Below are 12,933 nucleotides of genomic sequence, written 5' to 3'. Positions count from 1 at the left end.
CGTAGCTGTCCCCTACTCAGCGCAACTTACCGCGCACCTCAACGCAACTCTACTCAGCGCAACTTACCGCGCACTTCAACGCAACTCTACTCAGCGCAACTTACCGCGCACTTCAACGCAACTCTACTCAGCGCAACTTACCGCGCACCTCAACGCAACTCTACTCAGCGTTACTCACCGCGCAACACTACACACCGCAACGCATCACCGTCTGCCCCAGCGCCCCAGCACCAGGGAATAGATTTCGTTCCTTCTTCCTCGTCACTGGGGGGGGAGTAATCTGTAGCAGTCACCGCTCGAAGTGCGTGCTCCCTCCCCTCAGTGACATGCAAGAAAATGGGGCGCTGCAAAGAAAGACTAGGATTCTGTGTTTTCATGTTAAATGTTCATCGTCAGTACTTGTCTCAGTCCGTGTCGCGTCTTCATCGTTAACTTTCATTGTCCTCGTTTATCTTCCACTGTCTGTCTTCGTCCTTCTATTGTTACATTATACACATTGTTCCACACATACACATCAACACCTATGTCACCCACACTTCACAACATTCACACAAACGCTTACACAAACAAACACCTATTCTATGTGCTGTCCTTGTCCTAATGACCTTTGTCATTAGGTCTATCCGTGAACCGATTAGCACTTAGAACACTCGCTATCACTAACAAGCAGTCCTTGTCGATCCGCAATAGTTCAGCCACCCTTTCAAAGCGGACGAGGTAGTTGTTGAGACCCTCTCCCTCTTGGTAGGTGGACAATTTCGGTCCTCTCACGTTCTCGCAGGAAAGATGAGCCGTTTTCCCCTGGGCGACGACACGGGCGAGTTCTATCATCTTTTCTACTTGCAGCTTCGGCAGTTGGAACTCCCTCTCGGCAGCCCGCTCTTCTTTCTCAGGTACTAACGGTTTCAGGGGTCGTGTTCCTCTGTTTTTCGCAATTAAACTTTAACAAAGGGTCGGACAAGGATGTTATTTTGGCAGTGGATGTTTGAGACCCCGACCGAATGAGCAAAAATATGATGTGTCACATGTGGATAATGAAGCACTTATAAGAGTAAATATAGGGTAAACTTGGCTGACAGTTAAGGGCACTGTGAGCGAGGCTAGCCCCGCCCCGATCATCTTCTCGTGACGTCGATGTGACGTTTAGCTCTGACGTATGAGTAATCATCCATCCAACCAGCAATTACCACACACACACACACACACACACACACACACACACACACACACACACACACACACACCGTAGCAATAGTAGCAATATTTAATCTACTGTAAATATGGATGTTCCTTATATGGACTATCAGTTGGGGAGAAACAGTTTTACTCGAAGGATATTACTTATCCTTTACATGGAAAATGTGACTATTGGTAGTACATGCGATTCAAATTGACAGGAGTAGGTATAGGAAGACACCTACCGAACGGGCGTGAGCTACTCCCGGTGAGGATATATGGGGAGCAAGGAGGGTGCTGAAGCCCTTCAAAGAACTTTCCCATGTCCTCACTAACATAAGAACATAAGAACACAGGAGTCTACAAGAGGCCGGTAGGCCTGTACGAGGCAGCTCCTTTTGTCTCATCAACACCAGAAAGTAATTCAGCATACTCTCTAAAGACAGATCCTCTCTCTTTCTACACCACACTACATTCACACAACATACACACCTTTTCCCAAAATTCAAAATTCAAAATGGCGCACAATAACACTGCCTCGGAGTCCCCGTCTGGGGGGGGACCATAAATTCCCCCAGGAAGAACTTCCCTTCTGGCTGCCGACTTGAGAGGGATCCTGATAACTACTTGAACCTCTTCCTTATCAATTTCTGCAACATTCGCGGTCTTAGTTCTAATTTCCATTCTGTGGAACACCATCTCTCCTCCTCTAAACCTCAACTTCTCTTCCTCACCGAAACACAGGTTTATGAGGCTGCTGACGGCAATCTCTACTCTGTTCCCTCCTACTATATCTATCCTAAATTTCAATCCAAAGCTGGATGCTGCGCCAACGTGCGCAACATCCAGCAACATGGAGTCAAAGGCTCTTCGTCTCATCAACTCTCCTCCTCCTACTGATAGTCTTCTACCTCTTAAATTCCGCTGCGATGTTGCCTCTCTTTCTATCTTCTATCGATATTTCCACGCTGACTGCTCTTCTGAACTTGCTAACTGCATGCCTCCCCCCCTCCCGCAGCCCCGCTGCACAAGACTTTCTACTCATGCTCATCCCTATACTGTCCAAACCCCTTATGCCAGAATTAACCAGCATCTTCACTCTTTCATCCCTCACGCTGGTAAACTCTGGAACAATCTTCCTTCATCTGAATTTCCTCCTGCCTACGACTTGAACTCTTTCAAAAGGAGGGTATCAGGACATCTCTCCTCCCGAAATTGACCTTTCTTTCGGACACCTCGTTTGATTCTTTTTTTGGGAGCAGCGAGTAGCGGACTTTTATTTATTATTGTTTTTTTGTGTGTGCCCTTGAGCTGTCTCCTTTGTTGTTAAAAAAAATCACTTGTTCTCGTGCCCACGACCTTGACTCTTCTGAATTTTCCACCATTTGGCTAAGACTTCATTGTCATTATATTATTAAGTACATCTGTGCTGTTTATCTCTCACCTAACTCTACTAACTATGTAAAATTCTTTGACTATTTGAACTCTAAAGTGGAGCACATCTTGACTCACTCTCCCTTCGCTGAAATCTCCATCTTGGAAGATTTCAATTTTCACCACCAGCTTTGGCTTTCATCCTCTTTCACTGACCAGCCTGGTGAACAAGCCTACAACTTTGCTCTCCTCAACGATCTAGAGCAGTTGGTTCAGCTCCCTACACGTATTCCCGACCGTCTTAGAGACAGGCCCAGCATTCTAGACCTTTTCCTTACCTCTAATCCTTCTGCTTACTCTGTCAAACTGTTCTCTCCGTTGGGCTCCTCCGATCACAAGCTTATTTCTGTATCCTGTCCTATCGCTCCTGTTCATCTTCTGAACCCACCGAAGAGGCGATGCTGCTGGCATTTTGCCTCAGCTCGGTGGGATGACCTGAGGATGTACTTTTCCGATTTCCCGTGGAATGATTATTGCTTCCAGGAGAGAGACCTCTCTATGCCTCTATGTCTCTATCCCGGTATGCGGGTGAAGTGTTTTCACCTCAGGCAACTAGACGTCCCTGCCCTGCATAGTCTCAGGTCACCCTTGGACAAGGTGTAATACCTGATCTGTCTCCCGTGCCAAGGTCACGGTGATGCCTCAGGGCAGCAGCAGTAGTGGATTGGACTGCAGGCAGAGGATATCTTTATGAGACAATGGCTGGAGTTCCAGGGTCCTAGTCAGCTGGACCGTGCCTAATTATTTAGGCCTGCGGTGTAGAGGAGTGTGGCGACCTCTACACTAAAACGCCTCCCTGGGAACCAGTTGTCGGTGTGAGCTCCCCGTCCCTCCCTTCTATCGACGGTAATCCCATCCCTAGTCTGCATAACAACTGGTTCTTGTTTTCTCCTGAAAGAGATGTCTTCCGTGGGTCATTTGAGGTTGTACCTCCCGGCTTCTAGGTGGATTTTCTGAGGGTTTTCCTTACTCAAGGAATATTTCAGCTTTTTGGTCTCTCGGGAAGGGTGCCTGATACTCTTTAGAGCTGGTGGAGAACACCTGGTGACAGGTGCAACTGGCTAGGCCTCGAAAGGGTCGCAGAGTTGGGTTAGACGTTTTGGAAAGTGGGATCGAATTGCTTGTTCCTCTCCTCCCTTGCCAGCTCTGCTCTGTGTGACTACGCCGGCCCCGTTCTATGGGACAAAACTTCGAGGACAATAGCTGAATTGTGAGAGGGTTGTGAAAGTCTCTCTCGTGACCGAGGCTCAGGACAAGCGATTGGTCTTTGAGGCGTTTTCAAGTTCTTGTGGGAGCGATCTCCCAGTGTTGGAGGCATCTAACACAGTAGTATCTAATTTCCATGCACAATTTTTATCCAATTCAATTTATGGTTACACTTTAAGTTGTTTCGAAAGCGCTTTTAATATTTGCCCAAACTGTTAACTCGCTTAAATGACTAACAATGCCTTCGAACCTTAAGTGTGACGTCTGTCCCGGACAATTTGCAGCTCAGTACTTTCAGCTGAGTAGAACTTGTCGCTTCTGCGTTCAAAGATTACAACTTCAGAAGGCTGTGAGTGAATGAAAAGTCAAACATAATGATCTTGAAAAGAAATTCGAAGCCCTTCAGGAATTTGTTGCAAATAATGTGGCAGTGACTCCACCATCGATGGTGGAGAGGCCCTCCACCAAGACTGTGCCCTCTCCAGACGAATCTCCGGCTTCACGGGAGGACGTGTTACCTGTCTCACAGGTTGACTCCCAGCCTGCCTCACAGGCTAACCCCCAGCCTGCCTCACAAGCTAACCCCCAGCCTGCCTCACAGGCTAACCCCCAGCCTGCCTCACAGGCTAACCCCCAGCCTGCCTCACAGGCTAACCCCCAGCCTGCCTCACAGGACAACCGCCAGCCTACCTCACAGGCTGACCCCCAGCCTGCCTCACAGGCTAACCCCCAGCCTGCTTCACAGGCTAACTCCCAGCCTGCCTCACAGGACAACTTCCAGCCTGCCCCACTTAACGCTTCTCTTCCTGCTTCACAGGATGTCGGGTTCCAACCTGTAAGGAATGGAGCCAAACCGAAGCAGGCAACCAAGGATTTACTGACCCCCACTACCTTCAATATATTCCAGGTGCTGGCAGACACCATGGAGGATGAGTTTTGAGATTCGCCTAGTTGGGGGTGCGTGGCCAGCTGGTTGAGTTCTGTGGTAGTTCATCAAACGGCCGCAGAAAACGTTACTGCTATCCAGGTGCTATCCGACCGAAACACCCTCTTTATCATTCACGCGGGGACAAATGACATAAATACAACTCGTTCTGAGGAACTGCTTGAGAAATACCACCGCATGATCAAGCAGTATAAACGTAGAACGGATGCCAGTAACATCATAATCTCAAGAATCCTCCCGAGGGTCGGTGCCGAATCTAACTTTTATTAGCTTTTACAGTAAGGCCTTCAGCACAAACAACAGACTTCAGTCCCTTTGCTCACAAGAAAATGTCCAGTTCGCTAACTTGTGGAACAGTTTTGACTACGATTTAGACTTGTTCCTTGCTGATGGCATCCACTTAAATCCTGTTGGAGCAGCCCGTTTCGGGAGGCTGCTTTGTGACCAAGTGGCTCTTCGAAAGCCAAAAAACGCGGAGGCGAGAACACCAGCAGCTCCACCGTAAGGGAGCACTCAACCCGCGAAACCCCCGACTCGAATCATATTAAAGCTTGCTATGTAAACGATCGTAGCCTACGTAACAAATTTGAAGACTTAGAAGTCCTCGCAGCTACAAATCATTATCACATCATCGGCGTCACAGACTCTTGGATAGATGCTTCAAATAGAGATTTCATTGCGGAATATAGATTACCGGGTTATACCATCTTTAGTCATGAAAGAGAGAACAGACAGGGTGGAGGCGTTATCTTTTATATCCACAACTCTCTCCATCCAGTATCCGTGAAAACAGATATTATAACCAATGTATACACGGTCTTCATTGAAATTAAAAATAAATCTCGTAAAATAGTAATTGGACCTATCTACAGACCGCCAAGGCATACTCTTTATATCGACCACGCATTAAGTGAATTATCATTAGAAACAAGTAGCAGCTGCGAGGCAGTAATTGTTGGGGACTTTAACTTGCCAGTGAAAAGATGGGGTGAGCCGTTGAACTGTCTTACAGGGCTCGACCTGTACACAAATTTGCTAGAAAGTGATTTACATCAAAACATTCAAGAACCGACTCGGGAAAATAATATACTTGACCTTATCTTTTCAACGACAGCTGATCTAGTTAACGAAGTAAATGTTGGTCCAATTTTTAGTTCTAGCGATCACCGAACAATCACATTCAGCATCAATATGAAAGAAAGAAAAGTGACTCTAAGAAAAGAAAAGGTGCCTGATTATCAGAGAGTGAATCTCGTAGGACTCCGATCAATTCTAAATAATTCTGACTGGACTGAAATCTCGGCGGAAACATATATTGATAAATCTTGGGGGGCCTTCACCACAATATTGAACAATGCTATACGCATATGCGTACCCTATCGTAACAGACGTTCAGCTTTTAAGAAGAACCACAAATGGTGGAATAACGTAATTAAAAATAGCCTATCTCTTAAAAAACGCGTATACAGTAGATACATATCAATTCAGAGTGAGGCTGACAAATTAGAGTTGGACAGAACTCGCCGCGAAACCAAGAAAATAATAACACGAAGCAAGAGATTTTTTGAATAATATATAGCGGAAACGAGTAAATTTAATCCTAAATATTGTTTTATCTATGTAAATAATAAATAGTCACTCACTTATGGTATCAGACCGCTTGCTAATGATAATGGTAACCACACGAACGATGAAAATGAAATGGTTACAATCTTGAATAACTTTTTCGCATCCGTATTTACCGACGAAGATCGTTTATAACCTCAACCGCCGGAGGTTAGAAGGACCGAAAAGATATTAAGTGACATTTTACGCACAATTGAAAAGATTAAAGTAAGCAAAGCTCCTGGTCCAGACAAAATTAACCCTAGGGTCATAAAATAGATCAAACATCAAATTTGTAAACCGCTCTCCATCATATTCAATAAATCTTTAGCAGCTGGAAAAGTTCCGTCGGATTGGAAACTTGCAAATGTCGGACCAATTTTCAAAAATGAGGACAGGTCTCATCCAGGAAACTATCGACCAATTAGCCTGACATCGATTGTTTGTAAGTTAATTGAGACTATCGAAGAAAATAATACAATAAATAACTCGCAACATGGCGTCAGTAATAAACGATCGTGTTTAACTAACTTAATTGATTTTTTTCACTATATTTTTGAGGTGTTCGATGAAAGCAGATCAGTAGATATCATATATTTGGATTTTCAAAAGGCAATTGATAAGGTCCCTCACCAACGATTGCTCAGCAAACAATTGGCGCACGGTATCTCGGGTAACATTCACAAATGGCTTGCGGACTGACCCTCCGAGCGGAAACAGGGAGTAGTTATAAACGTTGTTACATCTAACTGGCTCGATGTCAGAAGCGGCGTACATCAAGGATTAATGCTTGGCCCCATGCTCTTCTTAATTTATGTTAATGATATCGATGATGGGCTCACTTGCAAAGTATCAAATTTGCTGATGACACAAAAATTGCAAGTAAAGTAACTGCGACACTCGACGAGGAGCTTTACAATCAGATCTAGATCGACTCGCACGTTGGGCCAATCAATGGCAAATGAAATTGTTGACAAATGTAAAGTGTTGCACATCGGAATAAATAACAATCGCGTTCGGTACGTAATGAATGGCCAACAACTTTCTGCAGTAAGTAAAGAAAAGGATCTTGGAATCACTATATCAAGCGATTTAAAGCCCGGTCAGCATTGTTCAGAGGTAGTTAAAACTGCAAACAAATTGGTTGGCTTCATCGGACGAGTCTTTAATAATAAATCGGAAAAAAAGTATTATTAAAACTTTATAATTCATTGGTTCGACCCCATCTGGAGTACTGTGTACAGTTTTGGTCTCCTTATTACTGAAAAGACATAGAAGAGTTGGAACGGGTTCAACGAAGAGTAACAAAGATGATTCCTAGGTTGAGAAATTTATCATATGAACAAGGGCTTAAAGAAGTAAATTTATTTAGCCTATGAAAACGAAGAATGCGAGGCAATCTAATAGAAGTGTTTAAAATGTTTAAAGGATTCAGTGATATTAATGCGGAAGATTACTTTACAATTGATCGATCAAATAGAACAAGAAGAAATCACAATTTGAAGATAAATGGTAACAGATTCTCGTCGCACGAAGCTAAACACTTCTTCTTCAATCGAGTTGTTAATGTTTGGAACTCTCTACCCTGTGATGTCGTTGATAGTATAACATTTACGTCCTTTAAGAATAGATTAGACTAGTATATTGAATCCAACCAGCAAATAAGATATTACTCATTGTCGTAATAACGTTAAGTTCTTTCGAATACTGGTGTCCTTGTCCGTTTTTATCGCCCGGTTAGTGGTAGCAGTAATGGTAGTTCTTTCCTCTTTCCTACATCATTTCCATGCAGTTTTTCCATGCTGCATGGTTCTTTTTCCTTTCCTGCCAGCTTTGGCTGGAGGGATGGGGGGTGGGGAGGAGCCTTCGCGTTTGTTGTCCTTCAGCTTCCACCTTTAATTAGATAGTTAGTGGAGCTTGTCACAAATATTCTCGTCAGGACAAGCAGGTCTGCTCTTGTTTGTTCTTCCTTTGTGTTTCTTTGTGTGTGTGGCCAGCGCATCACATAGGTGATTGTCTCTGGAATGGAGGCATACATTTCACGTTCTTTCTCTACTCCTCATGCTAAAAAGCCTTGGTTTAATCATGCTTGTTCTCGTGCTATTAAAGATGAACTTTACATTTCAGCCCGGAATCGTGCCAAATCTATTCTCCGACTTACCAAAACCTTTTTCATCAATATAAAATGTCAAAACCTTGCTTCTTCTAATTCTTCCCTTGACTTCTGGCACCTAGCCAAAAATATCTCCACTAATTTCACTTCTTCCTCTTTCCCTCCTCTCTTTAACCCTGACGGGACTACTGCCGTCTCATCTATCTCTTAGACTGAACTTTTCGCTTAAAATTTCTGTAAGAACTCCATCCTGGACGATTCTGGGCATATTCCTCCTACTCATCCCCCATCTGAGTCTTTCATGCCTGTTATTAAGATTCTTAAGAATGATGTCTTCTATGCCCTATCTGGCCTCAGCTCTCAGAAGGCTTATGGACCTGATGGAGTGCCTCATTTTGTCCTTAAAAACTGTGCTTCCGTGGTGACACCCTGCCTGGTCAAACTCTTTCGTCTCTGCCTATCACTATCAACCTTTCCTTCCTGGTGGAAGTATGCCTTTGTACAACCAGTGCCTAAGAAGGGTGACCGTTTCAATCCCTCAAACTACCGCCCTATAGCTTTACTTTCCTGTCTATCTAAAGCTTTTGAATCAATCATTAACAGGAAGATTCAAAAGCACCTTTCCACTTCTAACCTTCTATCTGATCGCCAGTATGGGTTCCGCAAGGGACGTTCTACTGGCGATCTTTTTGCTTTCTTAACAGACTCTTGGTCATCCTCTCTTAGCCGTTTCGGTGAAACTTTCTCTGTTGCTCTAGACATATCGAAATCCTTCGATAGAGTCTAGCACACGTCTTTGCTTTCTAAACTGCCCTTTTTCGGATACTATCCCTCTCTCTGTTCCTTTATCTCCAGTTTCCTTTCTGTGGTAGACGGTCACTGTTCTTCCCCTAAACCTATCAACAGTGGTGTTCCACAGGGCTCTGTCCTATCACCCACTCTCTTCCTGTTATTCATCAATGAACCTCTTTCCATAACAAATTGTCCTGTCCACTCATACGCCGACGACTCCACTCTGCATTATTCAACTTTTCAAAAGAAGGCCATCCCTACAGGAAGTACACGACTCCAGACTGGAAGTTGCAGAACGCTTAACCTCAGACCATGCTATCATTTCCGACTGGGGCAGAAGGAACCTTGCGTCCTTCAATGTCTCAAAACTCAATTTATCCACCTATCAACTCGACACAATCTTCCAATCACCTATCCCCTATTCTTCGACAACACTCAGCTGTCACCTTCTTCAACACTAAATACCGTCAGTCTATCCTTAACTCAAAATCTCAACTGGAAACTTCATATCTCCTCTCTCGCTAAATCAGCTTCCACGAGGTTGGGCGTTCTGTATCGTCTCCACCAGTTCTTCTCCTCCGCACAGTTGCTATCCGTATACAGGGGTATTGTTCGCCCTCGTATGGAGTATGCATCTCACGTGTGGGGGGGCTCCACTCACACAGCTCTTCTGGACAGAGTGGAATCTAAGGCTCTTCGTCTCATCAGACCTCCTCCTCCTACTGATAGTCTTCTACCTCTAAAATTCCGTCGCAATGTTGCCTCTATCTATCTTCTATCGCTATTTTCACGCTGACTGCTCTTCTGAACTTGCTAACTGCATGCCTCCCCCCTCCCGCGGCCCCGCTGCACACGACTTTCTACTCATGCTCATCCCTATACTGTCCAAACCCCTTGTGCAAGAGTTAACCAGCATCTTCACTCTTTCATCCCTCACGCTGGTAAACTCTGTAACAATCTTCCTTCATCTGTATTTCCTCCTGCCTACGACTTGAACTCTTTCAAGAGGAGGGTATCAGGACACCTCTCCTCCCGAAATTGACCTCTCTTTCAGTCACCTCTTTTGATTTTTTTTTTTTTTTGTAGGAGCAGCGAGTAGCGTTCTTCTTTATTATTGTTTCCTTTTTTGTGCCCTTGAGCAGTCTCCTTTGTTGTAAAAAAAATAAAAAATACAGGGTATTTCAAAAGTATGTGCCGATGTATGGCTAACACATAATTGAATATACAATACAAAATTATCATATTGGTAAATAACAATAGATTTCGAATTACAGCACCTCTCAGGCCTCCTTGGAATATATAAATGTAGGGATTGCCACAAAATGCCAGATATGTGAAATTACCTAAAGGCCATAGTCTCACGGCACACAGCAGATGTACAAGTTCGGTAGGAATGTTCCAAAAGCTGTGGAATGTGCAGTATGTGATAATCTGCACATACGTTAGTAATAAGATTCGTAATGATGCGGTCGTATGGACAGTATCAGATAGTGTATCACCCTTTAGGTGGTAACATGCCATAAACGACAAAGGTGTTGTTGGGTGGTTGTGTGGGGATGCTTGTGTGAGGAAGGAAAGGTTAGGTATGGGGGAGTTGACGAACCAACGAGGGATGGAACCAGAAACTACTGCTCGCTTACATACATGCAGAATGTACTACCAATAGTCTCATTTTCCATGTAAAGGATAACTAATTTCCTTCGAGTAAAACTGTTTCTCCCCAACTGATAGTCCTTATAAGGAACATTCATTTTTACCGTAGATGAAATATTGCTACAATGTGTGTGTGTGTGTGTGTGTGTGTGTGTGTGTTCGAAGCAGTGATACATAATTGCTGGTTGGATGGATGGTTACTCATACGTCAGAGCTAATCGTCACATCGACGTCACGAGAAGAGTGGGGCGGGGCTAGGTTCGCTCATAGTGCCTTTAACTTTCAGCCAAGTTTACCCTAAATTTACTCGTATAAGTCCTTCATTATCCAAACGTGACACCAAATCATATTTTTTGCCCATTAGGTCGGGGTCTCAAACATCCACTGCCAAAATAACATCCTTGTCCGAGGCTTTGTTAAAGTTTTATTTGCGAAAAACACGGAACACGACCTCTGAAACCTTTAGCTCGTCCCTCTCGATTGCTTGTCGTTGGACAACGTAACGGCCGAGATCCTCACCCTTAAGATCCAAAGCTTCAGCCTGAACCTTAAGTACATCAAAACTGGACATGATTACAGAAAAAAATAACCCAAAAGACCATGACACCAATAAAGAACAATAAAGAAAAACACCAATTAGTAGTACAAGAAACCAGAAAAAGAATAAAAACCCAACAACAAAAACAAGACCAAGAAAATGCAACACAGAACCAAACAGGAAGAGCCAAAACCCACACACAAAAAAAGAATGAAGATTAGCAAAAACTGCAAAAAGGGTAGTAAGGGGCGTAGAAAGCCCACCCAATACTAAAGAGTGATTGGGTAACAAGGTCAGCACAAGGGCTGAAAAAGTGCTATGGCAGCACCAACAAACCCCACCGTGGGCATGCAACAGCCCCCAAAAAACGGTGAAGGATGCACACTCACTTCCGGGCAGCAGACAGCAAGTGGCGCGCAAAGGCGACTTAACAAACCAGCCCTTCCGATTAGCAATTGACCTAATTCTGGCGTGGTCGCCACATGTCAAGGTTCCAGAGTTGGGTGCTGTAATCGAAAGGGGATAACAACAAACAAGATATGTGGTTAGACCATAGACTTCACAATCTCTTGACGGGAAACGGGGCGCGGGGCCGATTCGCAGGGGGCCGATTTTCAAAAATTTAAAATTTAAATATTTTCAAAACCAAAGCAGCTAGCGACCTGAAACTAAAACAGGCACCTCCCTTAGGCATATATGAGTCTCCATGAGCAGCGGTATCAAAAAATTCAAAGGCGTTCCCTAATAAAATCCCGATTAATTGTTTTTTATATATGTATAACAAAACTTAAAAAGGCTATAAAATCCTCAGATTTTACGCTAGACGCACAAACATCACCAAATGCAGAGATAATCACTTATATTTTCAGAATCAATAGCAATATTTAGCATATCTTATAAGTTTTTGCCCGAAATAGCTACTTATTTTTTTTTTATTTAGTGCAATTTTTTACGTAAGTTTTTAACATCTAATAAATCACTTAATTTTCACATTAGAAACTTAATACTTGAGGAAAGCATGCAGAAACATCTTAATTTTACTCAACAAAAGCAAAATATTCATTTTTCTATTTACAATCACAACTTATTTTGGTTGAATTCCGATGTCACTATTGCCGCAGCACGTCTTGCCGGCTATCTGGCCCTCGTCCCTGAACAATCACTTTAGCCTTTTGGCCTATGACTTGTGGGCCCCGGTCAGTTTCCTGGACTTGTACACGTCCCTGTTCCTCGCCGTCTCCTTCCTGCCCTCCTCGATACTGCTCCTCTTCCTGCCGGTCGGCTGCTTCAAGGCCTTGTTCTTCCTCGCTTCTGAGGTCACGTCCTTGGAGAAATTAGCACCGAAACAGTGGAAGAGGGACCTGCTGATGTGCGGCAAGATGGTGTTGGCCAGGTTGTGCCCCTCCTGGCACCTGTACCCCTGCAAGGTCGGGTCTGAGGCCGCCAGGAACTCCAGGAGGTGCCTGAACC

Source organism: Eriocheir sinensis, chromosome 6 (assembly GCF_024679095.1).
Source record: "Eriocheir sinensis breed Jianghai 21 chromosome 6, ASM2467909v1, whole genome shotgun sequence".
NCBI lineage: Eukaryota > Metazoa > Arthropoda > Malacostraca > Decapoda > Varunidae > Eriocheir > Eriocheir sinensis.
Note: the sequence above shows the minus strand (reverse complement) of the source record.